Source organism: Meriones unguiculatus, chromosome 3, assembly GCF_030254825.1.
Source record: "Meriones unguiculatus strain TT.TT164.6M chromosome 3, Bangor_MerUng_6.1, whole genome shotgun sequence".
Taxonomy (NCBI): Eukaryota; Metazoa; Chordata; class Mammalia; order Rodentia; family Muridae; genus Meriones; species Meriones unguiculatus.
In genome coordinates, this window is record NC_083351.1 from 9147742 (window position 1) to 9163521 (window position 15780).

The following is a 15780-nucleotide window of genomic DNA, read 5'->3' on the forward strand; positions in this document are numbered from 1 at the left end:
CAGGGAGTCTTAAGTCCGCTTGCATTGTCACTGATATTCCAGTTTAAATTCTTTGATTTTTAACTATAACAATTTTAATCTTGTAAAGGGCAGTTCTGTAGAAATTGTGGTTTTAATTACAACCACACGCTTTTAAAAATATACAGTGTCTGGGTTATAGATGACTGCTTTAATACATCCATTTTGAGATTCAGGAAGATGCCCTCCCCCCTTAAAAATTACCTATTTCTGGGTGTGGTGGTGCATGTCGGTAATTCTAGCACTCTGGGAGGCAGAGGCAGGCAGATCTCTGTGAGTTTGAGGTCAGCCTGGTCTACAAAGTGAGTCCAGGAGAGCCAAGGCTACAGAGAGAAACGGTATCTCGAAATATATATAAAAATAAAAGAAAAAAAGAAAAAGAAAAAAAAGAAATATATTCAGTATTTAGGAAATTGTTCTGGGTTTTGAGTGAAGCGTGTAGCTCGTGAAATGCCAACCAGTTCTCCAAGGCTGGCATCTTCACACGCTGTGCTCTACCTTCATATTACTTTGTAGGTAGTGAAATTTCTGTTTCCCATGAACACTAATGCATAATGCACAAAACTGACCAGAGCTGAGCCAGATGACTTGTGCAGCATGGAGTTCCAGTCATGTTGCAGATTTTGATAATGACTACATTGTATACTTCCATCTTCTAATAAACAGACCATGGATTGTGATCAAAGTGTCTCAATTCCTGCTTTCATTCATTAGCAACACATTTTGCCATTGCAAAGGAGAAAAACATTAGTATTTAGTATACATTGTAGCTAATTTATCACCAATGAAATTACATTGTAATCTTGATAGCCTTTGTTTTGGATTAAACAGGTAAAGTATAGTATTATTCTGAAAAGTGTCACAGGCTAAAGAATTGAAACAAAATACACAGATCAAAAGTATGCAATGGCTGGTTAGAGGTGGGATTTAGAAATGCCAAAGGTTCACTATCTGACCTCATCTCAATCCCTTGAATTGTCAAGCCTTACTCTATGTGGAATTTCTGTAAATGTGACTAAGCAATGAAGAGATTAATTGTGGTTTATCTGGATCTCCTTAATGCAACTGTATTCATTCTTTCAGAAAGAACAGAGGGAAAATTTACTACCTACAAAGGAGAACGTGAAGTGAAGATAGAGTGTAAAGATGATGTCCTTGAAGAATTGGGTGGCATGGGCACAAGCCAAGGAATGTTGGCAGTCGCCAGAAGCTGGAAGAAGGAAACAGTCTTCTCTAGAGACCTCGAAGGAAGGAAGTATGGTTCTACTGACACCTTAGCTTTGGCCTGCTGATACTGATTTTGGACTCCTGCCTCCACTTTTGTAAGAGATTAAATTTCTGTTGTTTTAAGACATCAAATCTGAAATAGTGGCCCCAGGGGAAAAACACATCATAATTTTAGATTAAAGGCAGGAAGGATAGACTTCTTTGTCAGCTTTCTCTTGGAATGGCACCCTCTGGTCTTATCAAGTCACTTTTGACTTGACAGTCCCCTATTTTCCTTTTGCATTCTATCTGATGTCAGTGGCATAGAGATTTTCTTCTAAAAATGATGACTTGTGTGGCAGTTTGATGGCAGATGAGGTGGTAGTCTCCTTTTTTCTCCCACAGATACTTGATGATTTTGATGCATGGATTAATTGCAAAGCATAAATTAGTTTCAAGGCATAAAACAAGTACAGAATGTAAAATCCAATGGCAGCCTTATCATAATCAAATATGTAGAGAAATTTTAATTCAGAACATGGCAGTTCTAGCAAGAAAGTATATCCAAAGATCTAGGTCTGTGTGATCTGGCTAGAATACAAACACGCCTTTAATCCAGGAGACAGAGACAAACAGATCTGAGTACAAGGCCAGCCTGGTTTAGAGCAAGTTTCAGGTAAAGAAAAGCTTAGGTCCAAGTGTGGTGGTACATGACTTTAATCCCAAACATAGAAGGTAAAGTTAGTTTGTAGGAAAGCACCCATGTTTGAAATTGATGTCTAATTGAGTGGCAGAAAATATGGCAAAATAAAGACTAGACAGAACAGAATTTGCCCAACTCTTCTGAGAGAGGAAAGGGAAGCTAAGCACACTGAGAAAGGAGAAGGCTGTTTTACCAGGACAGTAATAGAGAGACAGGTTTCAGAGAAAGAACACAGGTGATGACAGAATGAACCAGAGAATGACAAGGAGCCAAAAGATTAGAAAAGTTTGTTGAAGTTAGTTTGAGGTGAGACAGAGCAATGCAAGGGCTGAGAGAAAAGTCAGATTGAATAAATTAGCTGGGAGAGGAGTTTGAGCCAGAACAGCTTAGTTGAACCAGCCAGTCCAGCGTTCAGAAAGAAGAAAGGGTAAGCTTATTCAGTAGCAAGTCTCAGAGGCTGCAAACATTCTAGGCCTAGGTTAGACTGTACAAAAGCTAGAAGCTTCCAGGATTAGGTCTAGGTTAACAGATAGAGTCAGTAAAGCCTCCAAGACAACAATTGAAACAGGTAAATAAAAATTCTTTTTACAAGTATATATTCTAGAAACATGGTTTCCTATATCTCTTAGGTTTACAAATTTTTAAAAAGAGAAATTAGTAAGCATTTGAAGTTTTATTTCCATTTTCAATGGGCTCTGTGGTGACCATTTTTGAGACCTTGACAACGGTTGACATTATTTTCACTTGTCAATAATATCAATGAGATGATCAGCTACATCACCAACTTTTTACGGAGCATACCACGATCCATGTTGATTGACATGTTTTCTAAACTCCACGTACATTTGATGAACTTTCCTGTCCTTTCCAAAGTCTGGAGACATATTTGAACGCAATATATTACCTATTCTTCGGACCAGATCCTTTTCACAGAGGACGAATATGGCCTACTACATTTAGATTTTTTTCATTTCTTCTCAGAAGATAGCTTTATCTTTAAGTACCCATGGATTTGAGTACCATCTAGATGTGACAGCTGTAATTTTTAATCTCCCCACAACTCCAGATTGATAGGTAATTGTGTTCCCGTCAGACCTCTTTCTGGGATGTCAGAAGTGGTCTAGAGTTCAACCCAGCCCATTTCTATCACATACCACTGCTCACTTGTTTGTAAACAAGGAGAACTGTGCTACAGATCTATGGCACTGAGGTAGGCCTGTGGCTGGCAGTCTGCACCTGCCTTGCCGGAGTTTCATTTTAGTGCGTGTGATTGCACTGGCCCTTTGTACGCAACCTAAGTGGTGTATTTGCCTGACAGAGGTATAATGGCCTTCAGAATGGACTCTTTCTCTTGTTTTGTTTGAAACAAGGTCTCAGAGTTGGTCTTGCCTATCCAGGAATTCACTATGTAGACCAGGCTGGCCTCGAAGTCACAGACATCTGCCTGCTTCTGCCTCATGAGTCTTTGGGGGGACTAAAGCGTGCCCCACCACGCCCCGCAGCTCCGATCATTTGAAGGATGGTGGATTCCTCAGCCATAACTCTACAGTGGTCAGGCCGGCCCAGCGATGGCGGCGACCCAGGCTTCTCTTCGAGGTAAAGCTCTGGGGTGAGCGTGGTGGACGAGTGACTGACAGCGAGGACGACAACAGTCGGTCGGGGTCACGCCGCGAAGTCGTGTCGTGGCTCACGGGGTCGCGAGCCGCGAGCCACGCGCGGGGTCGCGGGCGCCGTGTCGACGTCACTTCCGGCCGGAGCCAAGATGGCGGCGGCGCGGCCGCGGGCGCCAGAGCGACGGCGGCGGCGGCGGCGGCTCTGGGCTCGCTGAGGCGCTGGCACGTCGCGCTCTGGTGAGGGGCGGCGGAGCCGGGACGGGCGGGTGGGCCCCGGGGGGTGACGCTTGGTGTCGGTGAGGAGCGTGGCCGCCGCGGCGGGGGCGGGCGGGCCGGGAGGGGATGGAGGGGCGGGCTGGCGCGCCCCCTTCCAGCTTCCTCCGACCCGCCGGGACCCGCGGCGAGCCCTCCCCGACGCCTCCCGCCCGGCGGCTCCTGGGTCCCTGCGGCCAAGTCTGGGGCCCGTTTTGGGGGGCGGTCGCAGCGGAGTGGGGTTCGCGGCCGCGGGGTTGGCGGGGACCGCACGTGGGCCCCGGGTGGTCCCCATCCGCGGGGCTGCGCTGCTCTCTGCTCTTTTGTGTCCAGGCTGAGTGAGTGCATCTGCATCCCCGGCTTGCTTCTGGGTCTCCGTCCAGCCTTTGTGTTTCCCGTGCAGTTTCTGGGCGGTCTAAACCTGCCATCGGTCTCCCCGAACGTTCCCATCGACCCACCGTGGGTGGTGCGTGTGTGCGTGTGTCACAGGTGTGCACTAACATACATATGACTGGTTTGGGGTTAGCCAAAAGATCTGTCTACCGTGTCTCCAAGGGTGACAAGAGAGTCAGGGAATACACGTAACAGGTCCGTGTTGTTCCACGACCCACGCATGAAGCACCAGCCCTCGGCCTGGTACCGTTAGGTCGGGCCTCGAGCTGGGGGAAACAATCCCACAGATAACCGGGGAGCCCCGTGGCCTCATACTAAGCAGCTGGAATTTGCACCTGGAGAAATGGGGTTCCCCGCCACCCCCCATGTTTCATGTATTGAAGATTTGGGTGTATTTGACACGTGGACTGCGTTTTGCTGAGTTCCAGTGCCTTGCCCTTAGGACCCTTTAATCAAATCCTGGAATGTTTGCTTCTAGCACAAAATGTTCCCAGAACATGACTAAAATGTATCTTAAAGTTTTTGTTTGCTTCAGGATTATTGTATAAAGTAATATTTACAGCAAAGAAAACCTCCCAGTGGTTCTTTTGCCTACAGTAGCACAGATAACAGTTCAATTATTCCTGCCCATGGTAGTATTAAAAAAAGAAGTTTAAGAAGTTTGCATCCAGATATTAAGAGGAGGAACTGAGAGTCATTATTATGTTATTTTCCTATTTTCTGTAGAGTTCTGTTTTTGACATCTCATGCGGCTGTCACCCTCCAAGCTTTCTTACACTTTATTTGGTAAAAATTATTTTTTATGTGCAATCTTAGCTTAGCTTTGAAGACCTTTATAGATCATTTTGTAAGCCCCCTTTATTTCAACCCACAGGAATAGAGCTGTAAATCCATTGTTGGAGGCAACACTCAGTTGCATTTGGTGCTGTTTCAGGTCTCTCTCTCTCTCTCTCTCTCTCTCTCTCTCTCTCTCTGTGTGTGTGTGTGTGTGTCTCTCTGTTTAAAGCCATTGATGAATTTAGAAAGTTCTTAGAACCAGGGATATGATAATGCTCAATGAATGTTTGTTCATGGAAGAGTTGGCTTCATTTGTTTTTTTTTTTTTTTTAATTTTCTATACAGTGCTCCAGATAATAGGTATAATTTTGTAATAATGTATTGGATCTATGAGCACAAAACAGAAAAATAGTCTCACTGCAGGACAGTTGGAAAACAGAGAAAAGCACAAAGAAGGAATAGAAAGCAGCCATAACCTTCCGCCTCCACAGATAGCCATTGTTGACATTGTAGCAGATTGTCACCAGTCCCTCATGGTGTGCCTGCTTGTCTCTCTTTATGCACACATTTATTTATAGAAGCATTCACTTGTGTATGCCATTTTATACAGAATTGATACGATATGTCTGCATTGGTGTAGCTTGTCTTCCATTATGCTGTTGTGTCTATGTTATGTCTTTGCCTGCTCTTCAATTTGTTGTTTAATGGCTGTCTGATGTGTGGATGGGCCATCATTCATCAACCAATTCCACATTGATCTGTAAAGCTTCTAAAGTCTGACATTTATTTTCATTAAAATTTGTAAGCTTCATCTCTATGATGAATTTAAAAATTCTGTAGTTATCTAAGACGTGAACACTGTAAAATCTGCCTTTTAGGGTCTGACTATACAGTTTTCTTTTTACCTACCTTTCTAAAGAGGTAACACAGTCCATTTCAGCTCCCTGTTTGTCTGAGGTATCTGTGTAACTCACATTTATCTGCACACAGTTTCTTTTGATGATTATTTCACATTGGCTATTTATTTATTCATGGGACTCCCCCCCACCCCCCCCGCCCAGAATGCTGATATCTTTTCAAGTATAGATCTGACTAAGAAACCTTTCAGGGTCTGTTAAATCACGGTTTCCAGAGTAGAAAGCACTGTGGATCATTTGTTATTGTCATGTCTTCTGACTAGCTTATATTTGTTTTCATACATGTACAGTGGGAAAAACTCCCAACAGCAAATCTGAAGCTTTCACTAGAAAATTCCATAGTGAAAGAATATGTGAACATTGAGGGCCTATGACACACTTCTGTGCAGAGAGCATCTGTAAGGAATTCTGGATGTGAAGGGGATATGACCTGCTGAGCATGACATGTATTTAGGGCTTCATAATGTGTATGCTGCCCATCAGCAGTTACAGTGTTTGGTGTGAGGCCTCGTGTCATGTCCTAGTGCTTGCCTTTTGAATTTAGAAATTTTGGTTAGAGCTATGGAAAATGTTTTTTTAGAGCAAGTCAGGGAAACCTACAGAGTCTGTTGTTAGGGATAACATTGAGTTCCAGTAAAATATTGTTTCTCAGCTACTGTGCTGTTGTCATTTGGACTGGATTAGTCTTTGTTGGAGGTGTTTCTCTTGTCCATGGCGGAATGCTTAGCTGCTTCCTGCCCCACAAGGTGCCAGTGGTTTCTCCATCAGCTATGAGAAGCTGTGAAGTCAGCAAAATTGCCAAGTGTCCATTAGGAGGGATAGAATTGTATGATTCTAAACTACCTCATTAAATGAAAGTTCCTTTGTTGGGTGGTTGAATCACAGAAGCAGTTATGGTGTCTCAAAGAACTCTTAAGGGTAGATGCTATGATTTAAACCTTGAAGAAGGGAATGAGCTTCCTATCCAGCGTTTGCTTTTGTGATTCTAGAGTAAATAACTTTCTGCAGTTGAACATTGGACTCTTTCTGTAGCAAGAGGTATGGCAGTGTGAAATAGCCTGGAGATTATGAAGTTTTCATGACGTGATCAGCATTCCCAGTATGCAGATTAAATTATTATGAAATTTAAATAAATTTACATATAGTTGATCTATGGTGAATAATTTAAGCATTTGGTCCATTATGCTGGATAGCATAGAAATAACTATTTTCTTCCAGAAAATGAGACTTGAAACAACTCCTTGAAGATTGATGCCTGTGCTTTTCTAAACACTACTTTTTTTCTCCTTTTTAAAAAACAGGCAAGCAAGCAAACAAAACAAAACAACACAACAAAAAACCAAAACCAAACAGACAAAAACCTCCAAACAAACACTCTGGGGTTATGCACAGAAATTTGTCTTAAGGAAAGAAGACTTACTTTTGAAATGCTTCCCTAACTTTAATACATTGCATTTTAAAGATAGTTAATTGATCTTCCTGGAAAATGTGTCATTAATGCACTTTCTGCTGTGGGAGAAAATATGTCTCCAAATCTTTATTTGTAGTCATTTTAAGTAAAGATCATACTAGCCATGGTTCTTTCTTTATTTTGGCTATGAAATAATATTTGGTCAGTATGCACGATTAAATAAAATGTGAAAAAAAATCTGCCATTAGAGCCCTATTTCCTATGAGTGTTTTTTTTTAAATATTTTTTGTTTTTTCAAAATTTATTTTTATTGTATGCAAATTGATGTTTTGCCTGCATATAGGAGGAGTGTGATCCCCTGGGACAGGAATTACAGACAGTTGTGAGCTGCCATGTAGGTGCTGGGAATTGAACTTGGGTCCTCTGGAAGAGCAACCAGGACTCTTAACCTCTGAGCAGTCTCTCCAGCCCCATGAGTGGTTTTCTTAATGACAGGAATTTCTGAATAATTTCAGTGCAATGAATGTATGTGTCATTTAAAATTTTTTTCATAAAAGGAATACTTTTCCTTCTCTATCCCACCTCCTCGAAGCATGTGTTAGAGTCATTGCCTATAGTAAACCCGGTCACAATAAATACTTATTTCTTTTCTTAATTCTGCATAGTGTTTATTCATGGAATCTTGGTTCATGTCATACCTGTCCTGTGTTTCTCATTTACTAGCCCCTTAGAACATGTATTAAAAAAAAATGTTGGACTAAATCTATCTATATTTTTTCAGCTATTTTGGCAAGAAGAATATTTTGTAGCCCTTGCAATAAATCACTTGTTAGGCTTTGTTTTGAAAGAGCTGAGTTACTTCATGCTTATTTCAGCTTGTCTGAAATACGTAAAGCTAAGTGGAGATGTTATCTTGATTACTGTGGACAGCCCGTCTGGAAGTTGGTAAGACCTACACATTTTAGATGTACTTACATGTAGTTTTCTAAGACTTTATTAAACTCTCATGGAAAATTAATTTAAATGATACTTTCAAAATTTGAAAAGAATTGTGAGAGTCCCCTAATACTGTATATATTTCAGCATGAATCCTGTATATTTCCCAAGGGTTTAGTCAGTCAATGTACATTAGGCATATTTTGGAGACTATAAAATTGGCCTTCAGTTTGGTTTTCTGAGGCTTAAAGACTTTGCCATAATTCGTCAAGTCCTGGCTTTAAGATACACTTGCAGGTAGAAGGTTTGAAAAAGAAGGCTCTTGGAGGTAAATTGAGATGCTTGAGTGTGAAGCTTTGTTTCCATGTCAGAACACATGGAGTTACTGTTTGCATATAGTCCTGTTGTTGCTTAGCAGAACCCTACCTCAACGTGCAGAATGACAGGATCACAGGACTACACAGCTCTCTCTGTGTGTGTGTGTGTGTGTGTGTTGGTGTGTGTGAGGGGGATGTAGGTAGCATCTCTTCTCACTTAATGTTTGCAAAATGGGGACAAATATTACTTTTTCTTTTTACTGAGGTATTTTGAGCTAGGTAAAGAACAGGCAAGCAGGGCCAGCAAGATGGCTCAGCGTGCTAAGACTCTCCAGGACCTAGCAGTAGGAAAGAGAACACTCAGGAGTAGTCCTTTGACCTGTGATGGACACGCACACACACACACACACATACACACACACACTCACTCACTCACACACGTACACAATGTGATTTAAGGAAGTGTTTTAAAAATGCAAGCAGTTTAATGTTTCTGAAAAACTATGTTTTTCTTAGATATTTCCAGTGCAATAGGTCTGGAGAGAGACTGTGACTGTTGTTGAAAGGCCTTTGACCTGGATGCAGGTGGTGACCACCCCAGGCAGTTCATGCTTCCCATAGAGTCAAATCCTCCATCTTCTTGCTGTGGATACATTTACCCCCTTGGCAGTCCTCTTTCTTGAGTCACCCTAGTGACATGAAAAATGTCTGCATCTTCATCTCTGACCTCCATGCTAGTCTGTGTGGGGGCCAGTTTTCCCCTTTGACTTCCACAGCTTTCTTTGGGAACTTTGCCTTCTGAGCATCAGATGCCAACGTGGAGCCCACCACTTTCCGCTCCAGTCCTGTCCCTGTTCCTGGCTGCTTGTATTTAAATGTCTCTATAGTCGTCCTTGTTATTCACCATCCGCCTCTAGATTGTTTGCACCCATCTCTTCTTGTTTCCTGTTAAGTTGGCCATCACATTCTGCTTGTTCTGCCACTGTAGTGTGGATGCTTTTTTGTTTCGTTCCAGTTTTCTTGTGTGGTTTAGTCTCTAATTGCTTAGTATCTTGGGGCTTCCTTGTTTAAATTTCCTTAAATATTGGACTTTATTTTGTTTATGGTATGTCCTCAGTCAGGCTTTGTTGTTCCTCCCAGGTGAATAAGACCTTCCAACAGTCTGTCCTGAGACTGTCTGTCCTCCAGTAGGTGATGGATCTGTAGTCCCACTTATGACTTCTACTCCAGACCGATGTCCAGAGCTTGGGAGTCCTACCATGTTGGTTAGTTTTCTGTCAACTTGACTCAAGCTAGGGACATCTGGGAAGAGGGAGCCTCAGTCGAGAAAGTGTCTCTACCAGATTGTCCTGGGGGCATCTGTGTGGAGCATTTTCTTGATTACTGATTGATGTGGGAGGGCCCAGTCCACTGTGGACCATCTCAGCCCTGGACAAGGTGAGAGCAAGCCAGTAAGTAGCTCGCCTCCACGATCTGTTTTAGTTCCTGTCCTGATGGGCTGTGAGCTGTAAGATAGAATGAATCATTTTCTCCCCAAGTTAGTTATGTCAGCAGCAGAAAGCAAACTAGGATACTTATCAAAAGGTCAAGTTCAGATTTAAACTGGAACCCAAAGCTGCCTGGAACTGTCCCCTTCTGGTTTGTTCTTGTGTTCTAGATACCCTTGCATGGAGGGCATCATTTTACTGACCATAGCAGACCAGTATCAAGAGACTTTTTTTTCCTTTTTTTGGGGGGTGGTGGTGGTGATGGAAGGTTTCTCTGTGTAGCCTTGACTGCCTAGACTCACTTTATAGACCAGGCTGACCCTGAACTCAGAGACCCGCCTGCCTCTGCCTTCCTGAGTGTTGGGAGTACAGCTGTTTGCCACCGCACCAAGCTTTTTTTCATGTTTTCATCATAAATTCCTAGACATATACTTTTATGTTGAATTGAGAACTACAAATAAGTTATTCTGAAGAAACGTATTTTTCTTTTTATTTTTTTTATTATTAGTTACATTTTATTAACTCTGTATCCCAGCTGTATCCCTGCTGCCTCATTCCCTCCTAAACCCTCCTTCCCTCCCTCATCTCCTCCCTGCCCCTTTCCTGTATTTTTCTTAAAAAAAAAAAAAAAGCTGCTGGATATGGTGGGGCATGCCTTTAATCCCTGTGAATTCGAGGCCAGCCTGGTTTACAAAGCAAGTCCAGGATAGCCAAGGCTACACAGAGAAACCCTGTCTTGAAAAACCAACCAACCAAACCAACAACAACAAAACAAAACAACCAAACCAAACCCAAACTAAACCAAAACAACAATAACAAACTATCAACTATGTATTTATGGCCTTCTTAAACTGTGGAGCAGTTCATATACTTTACAGATAGTAGGTATTCCTACTGTTTTAAGTGGTCTTGAGAAGAGTTGTTACACATTTACAGTGTAAACCTCAAACCTCAGATTACACCAGTTAACTCCCACCTCAAAAAGAAAACAAAACAACTCTCACTAAAGTGGTAGGTGAATCTTGTGATGTCCATGTGGCCAGCTCCTTGACCAAGCACAGTGCCAGCGGTGACTGTCAGTTTCGTCATAGTTCTCAGGTACTCACCTGTGGTGTAATGAAGCCCATTGTGGATGTGAGTTACGTACACGATGAGTTTTCCTGCATTCTGCAATGTGTAGGAAAAAATCTTGAGAGCTACACGAGGCCTCTGCAGCATGACCAGATGAAACTTTTAGGGGTCTTATGGTGAAAATTTGCACTTGGGTGGTATCTCACTGTTTTCATGTTTCTGTAGCTTTCTTTGCCTTTCAGGAAACTCTTAGTAGAAGTCTTGAATAGGTTTCAAAGTTTTACCACAAAAGTCTTGCTGTGTTGAGAACTCAGGGAGAAAGCCACTCAAAGCGGCCAGCTAGAACATCATAGGGAAGCTGCAGTGTGCCACAGCGTTTCCCACAGTATACCCTTTTGTCCACACTTCTTTGCTTGCAACTGTTTATTACAGAGGCCTCTGGCTCTGCTGCTCTGTTGATACTGGAACCTCACTGGGACAATATCCTGCGTGCAATATCCTGTTGCTTTTGGGTCATCTAGATTTTGTAGCTTTGGATGTATAGGACCGACTCCTTCATGCACTTGTGCAGTTCATTGTAGAGGAATTTTAATTCAGAACATGCCTGCTCTGGCAAGAGATGACATCCCAAGACCTTCTAGGTCTGTGTGATCTGTCTGGTATACAAACAGGCCTTTATTCCAGGAGACAGGCAAGCAGATCTGAATTCAAGGCCATCCTGGTCTAGAGCAAAGATCAGATAAAGAAAAGTTTAGGTCTGGGCATGGTGGTTTTAGCCTTTAATCCCAAACAATGAAGGTAAAGTTAGTTTGTAGAAGGAAGCACCTATGTTTGAAAGTGATATTTAATTGAGTGGCAGAAAAATAAAGTGACAAATCAGAGAAGGTGACAGTATAGGATATACCCAACTTTCAGGGGAAGAGAGAGGAAAGGGAAACTACTTAAGAGGTGATGTGGAGGGAGAGAGGAGGCAGTTTTACTGGGAGAGTTTTACAGAGAGGATGAATGAGAAAACAAGCTTGACACAGGTGGAGACAGAACAAGCTAGAGAATGAGAAGGAGCCAGAAGATTAGAAAAGATTGCTGGAGTTAGTTTGAGGAAAAGTAGAACAATTTAGAGGCCGAGAGAAAAGCCAGATTGAAAAAGTCAGCTTGGAGAGAAGTTTGAGCCAGAACAGCTGAGTTAAACCAGCCAGTCCGGAGCTCAGTAAGAACAAGAAAGGGTGAGCTTATTTAGCAGTAAGTCTCAAAGGCTGAAAACAGGCCTAGGTTAGATTGTATGAAGGCTAGAAGCTTCCAGGACTAGGTCTAGATTAGCAGACAGAGGAATTAAACCTGCAAGATAACAATGACCTCAGGAGAAGAAAATCTTTTTACAGTTCATCGATGGGGTAGATGTTGGAGTGGGCCAGTTCTGAGCTCTGGATCTGTGTCTGAGAGGTATCTGAATTGGTCAGCCCACCAGCTCTCCAGCAACACTGGCTACCAGCTCTACCCTGCTGCCCAGTGAGGTGTGGGATCTAGTCTCCTAGTGTTGCAGCTGGTGAAGGACATGGCCACTTCTCCCACTGTCATGACCCTGGGGCTAGCTCTCCTGCCTGCCATAGATAGTGAGGGGCAAGGGAAGGGAGGAGGATGTTTTCTCCCGTCTGCGCCATCTAGCAGCAGACAAGAGGTTCTCTAGGGCCAACCAACCTGCAACTCCCACATCCAGAGCTCTACCGTGCTTCCTGGGTAATGTGCTGGGCTGGCCAGGGGCAGGGCCAGCTCTCCTGTGATGCCCAGGTGAGGGGTGGGGTCACTTCTGCACAGCCCTCAGACATTAATGTGGCCCTGGGTGGGAATGCAGACCAGAAAAATCTGCCTGGCCTTTGGTGGTAACAGACGCATGCTGCTGCTGCAGGCCCACCGACCCAGATGTGGCTCCTGATGGCAGAACAGGCCAGGACCCCACCATGTTCCCAGGTGACATCACTGGCTACCCACATTAGGCTGTTCCTCACTACCCTCAAGTCTCCAGTTCTGCCTCTCTTCATTGTGTTCATCCTTCTGTTTCTTTTTTCTCTTCTATTTCTCCACCACTTCCTTGATCCTCTTAGTTGCACCCAGGGTTCCCGAGTGTCTGGGGTTGTCTCAGGAGTCCTACGCCCACTTGTGCATTATGGGACAGGCAAGGGTCATCTCGTCCATGGTCTGTCCCTCACCCCCTCAAGCCTGTGGGGCACCCCACTGGTGGTCGTGTCAGGCTAGCTCCCTGTCCAGGCCGCATGGCACGGGTCTGGTGGTCATCTCAGGCTCAGTCCTTGCTTGGTTTGCAATAGTGGCCTCATTTGAGGGTTGTCCTTCGGGCTCTCTCCTGCCCCAGGGCTGTAGTCCCAGGTGGGGTTCTTCTAGTCTCAGGCTTGCTCCCAGGACTGGGAGCCGTAGGGCCTGTGTGGAGTTGTCTCAAGCTTGCTTTTTTCAGGAAGTGCTAGGTTACTAGTCAATCAGATGTTCGCAGGTCAGAACACTGAGCTGATGGCAGACATAGCCTCTCTCCTCTCTACCACCTACTGACACAAGAGACACAGCAGCCGCACCTGCAATGCTTCTAGAGGCAGGTTCTTCCTTTTCTAATAATGGCAAGTTTTTATACAACCAACGATATCACAAAGGTTCTTTTAATTGAAACTTCTTTATGTTAGTGCTGTTTTGCAGAATGTGAAGTTAGCAGTGGGTTGTGGTTGCAGGACTTTGGTTGGGAGTTGCTGTAAGCTGGAATCTACAGTGATCCCCAGCCAGAGCACACGGTTTGAGCAGAAAGCCCGAGTGCTCCTGCCCCATCTCCACCTCTCATGCTAATCCTTACAGCTGTGTGTGAGTGTGTGTGTGTGTATGTGTGTTTCTTTTCTTTTCTTTTTGGCATTTAGTCTTTAAAATGAGGAAAGAAAAGTTTTAATTCAAGGATAGGATTATCTCAGCCAGGTAAATTGACAGTGACCTTTTTGCTCTTGGTACAGTGGAAGGAATAGCTACTGCTACAGTGAGAGATAATATATATTGTAGAAAGCTTGAGACTCATGATTTAGCGAATTCCATGTTCAATGAAATATGCCATAGATACATGATGAAGGGGATAAGGGAAATAGATGTGTTTAATATTAGTCAGGCAAATGATAATGTACAATAGCCAACCATTTATTTCTAAGCTTAGCTTTATTGATAGATGCTAGGAACTCGTCGTTTCCCCCTTTGCGGTGCTAGGGACTGAACCCATTATTTCATACGTGCTAGGCAAATACTCTTCCACTGAGCTATATCCCCTATATATATACTACTTGGGAGCAGTATTTTGTGATGAATTTCTTATTGTTTTAATTTTTACTTATTTAGTTATTGTGTGTGTGTGTGTTCATGGTTTGCACTCATTGGTGCAGACAAGTGGGCACAGACGGAGGTGAGAGGACAGCTTTGATGTTGCTCAACTTCTGCCTTGTCTGAGGTAGGGTCTCCACTGCTGTGTAAGCCAGGTTAGCTGTCTTGTGAGCTTCCAGGGACTCAGTCCCTCTTCACTTCCCATCGCTGTGTAGAAGTCCGGGGATTACTATTATTGTGCCTAGCTTTTATATGGGTTCTGGGAATTCAAACTCAGGGCCTCACACTAGCATGACAAATAAGTATTTTACTTACTGAGCTATTTCCCTAGCCCACTTTACTTTTGAGAGAAGGTCTCTCACAAAAGGAGCTGATTGACTAGATTAGCTGGCCAGCAAGTACCAAGGATCTTCCTGTTCCGCGCTGGATCCTGTGTGTGCGCTGTGGCACCTGGCTTTTTTACAAGAGTGCTTGGGATTGAACTCAGGTCCTCATGCTTAGGAAGCAACAAGCACTTTATCAGTTGAGGTTTTTGCCCAGCATCTTTTGTTTTAAAGCAGCAGCTGTCAACTTTCTGAATGTTGTGACCCTTTAGTATAGTTCCTCACGTTGTGCTGACCCCAACCATAAAATTATTTTTGCTGCTGCTTCGTAACTGTAATTGTAATGTCAATATTTGTTTTCTAGTGGTCTTAGGTGACACTTGTGAAAGGGTTGATCAGCCTCCAAGGAGTTACTACCCACAGGTTGTGAACTGCTGTTTTTGTTTGTTTGTTTTGTTTTTTTGTGAACTGCTGTTTTAAAGTTAAAAAAAAATCTCATTTGGTTTGAAAACCCTTGGGTGCCCACAGTCTTTTTTTTTTTTTTTTAATTTTTTTTTATTTTATTTTATTTTATGTACCTTGCTATTTTAACTGCCTGTGAGAGGGCATTAGATCCCTTGGAACCGGAGTTACAGACAGTTGTGAGCTGCCATGTGGGTGCTATGAATTGAACCTGGGTCCTCTGGAACAGCAGCCAGTGCTCTTAACCACTAAGCCATCTCTCCAGTCCTGCCCACAGTCTTAAGTGCAGATTTATAGTACTTTCCTATGATATCAACTGGCCTCTTACTTGACATTTTAATATGATAATGTTTAATTGCTTAAGGCCCTCTTGAGCTGAGGGCTGATAACCTCAGAACTCTCCAACTTACATATTTCAAGCAAAGCTCTAATGAGCCCCATTTCCTCATGTGTCTGTAGCTCCAGGATAGAAGGCCCTGGTTTTCAGTCTGTTGCTTGGGAACAGTGTTGTCAGTACCTGTACCAAACCCCCCACTCCCA

The 15780-nt window shown here is 43.3% G+C and overlaps 1 protein-coding gene and 1 non-coding gene across 5 annotated transcripts in view; one reads left to right on the forward strand and one right to left on the reverse strand.

Annotated features, from left to right (window-relative positions):
- The first annotated feature begins 3670 nt into the window (after positions 1 to 3670).
- Positions 3671 to 15780, forward strand: part of Prdm2 (PR/SET domain 2) — a 103867-nt gene continuing 91757 nt past the window's right edge. For 3 of the 4 annotated variants that reach the window (XM_021650239.2, XM_021650240.2, XM_060379126.1), the window contains exon 1: positions 3671 to 3777. The gene's annotated coding sequence lies outside the window, so the exon portion shown is untranslated. The remainder of the gene's footprint in view (positions 3778 to 15780) is intronic. The other variant, XM_060379127.1, reaches the window with a different exon arrangement.
- Positions 13568 to 13702, reverse strand: LOC132653360 (small nucleolar RNA SNORA17). The gene has a single exon (XR_009591124.1). It is a non-coding gene; the product is annotated as a small nucleolar RNA SNORA17 (small nucleolar RNA).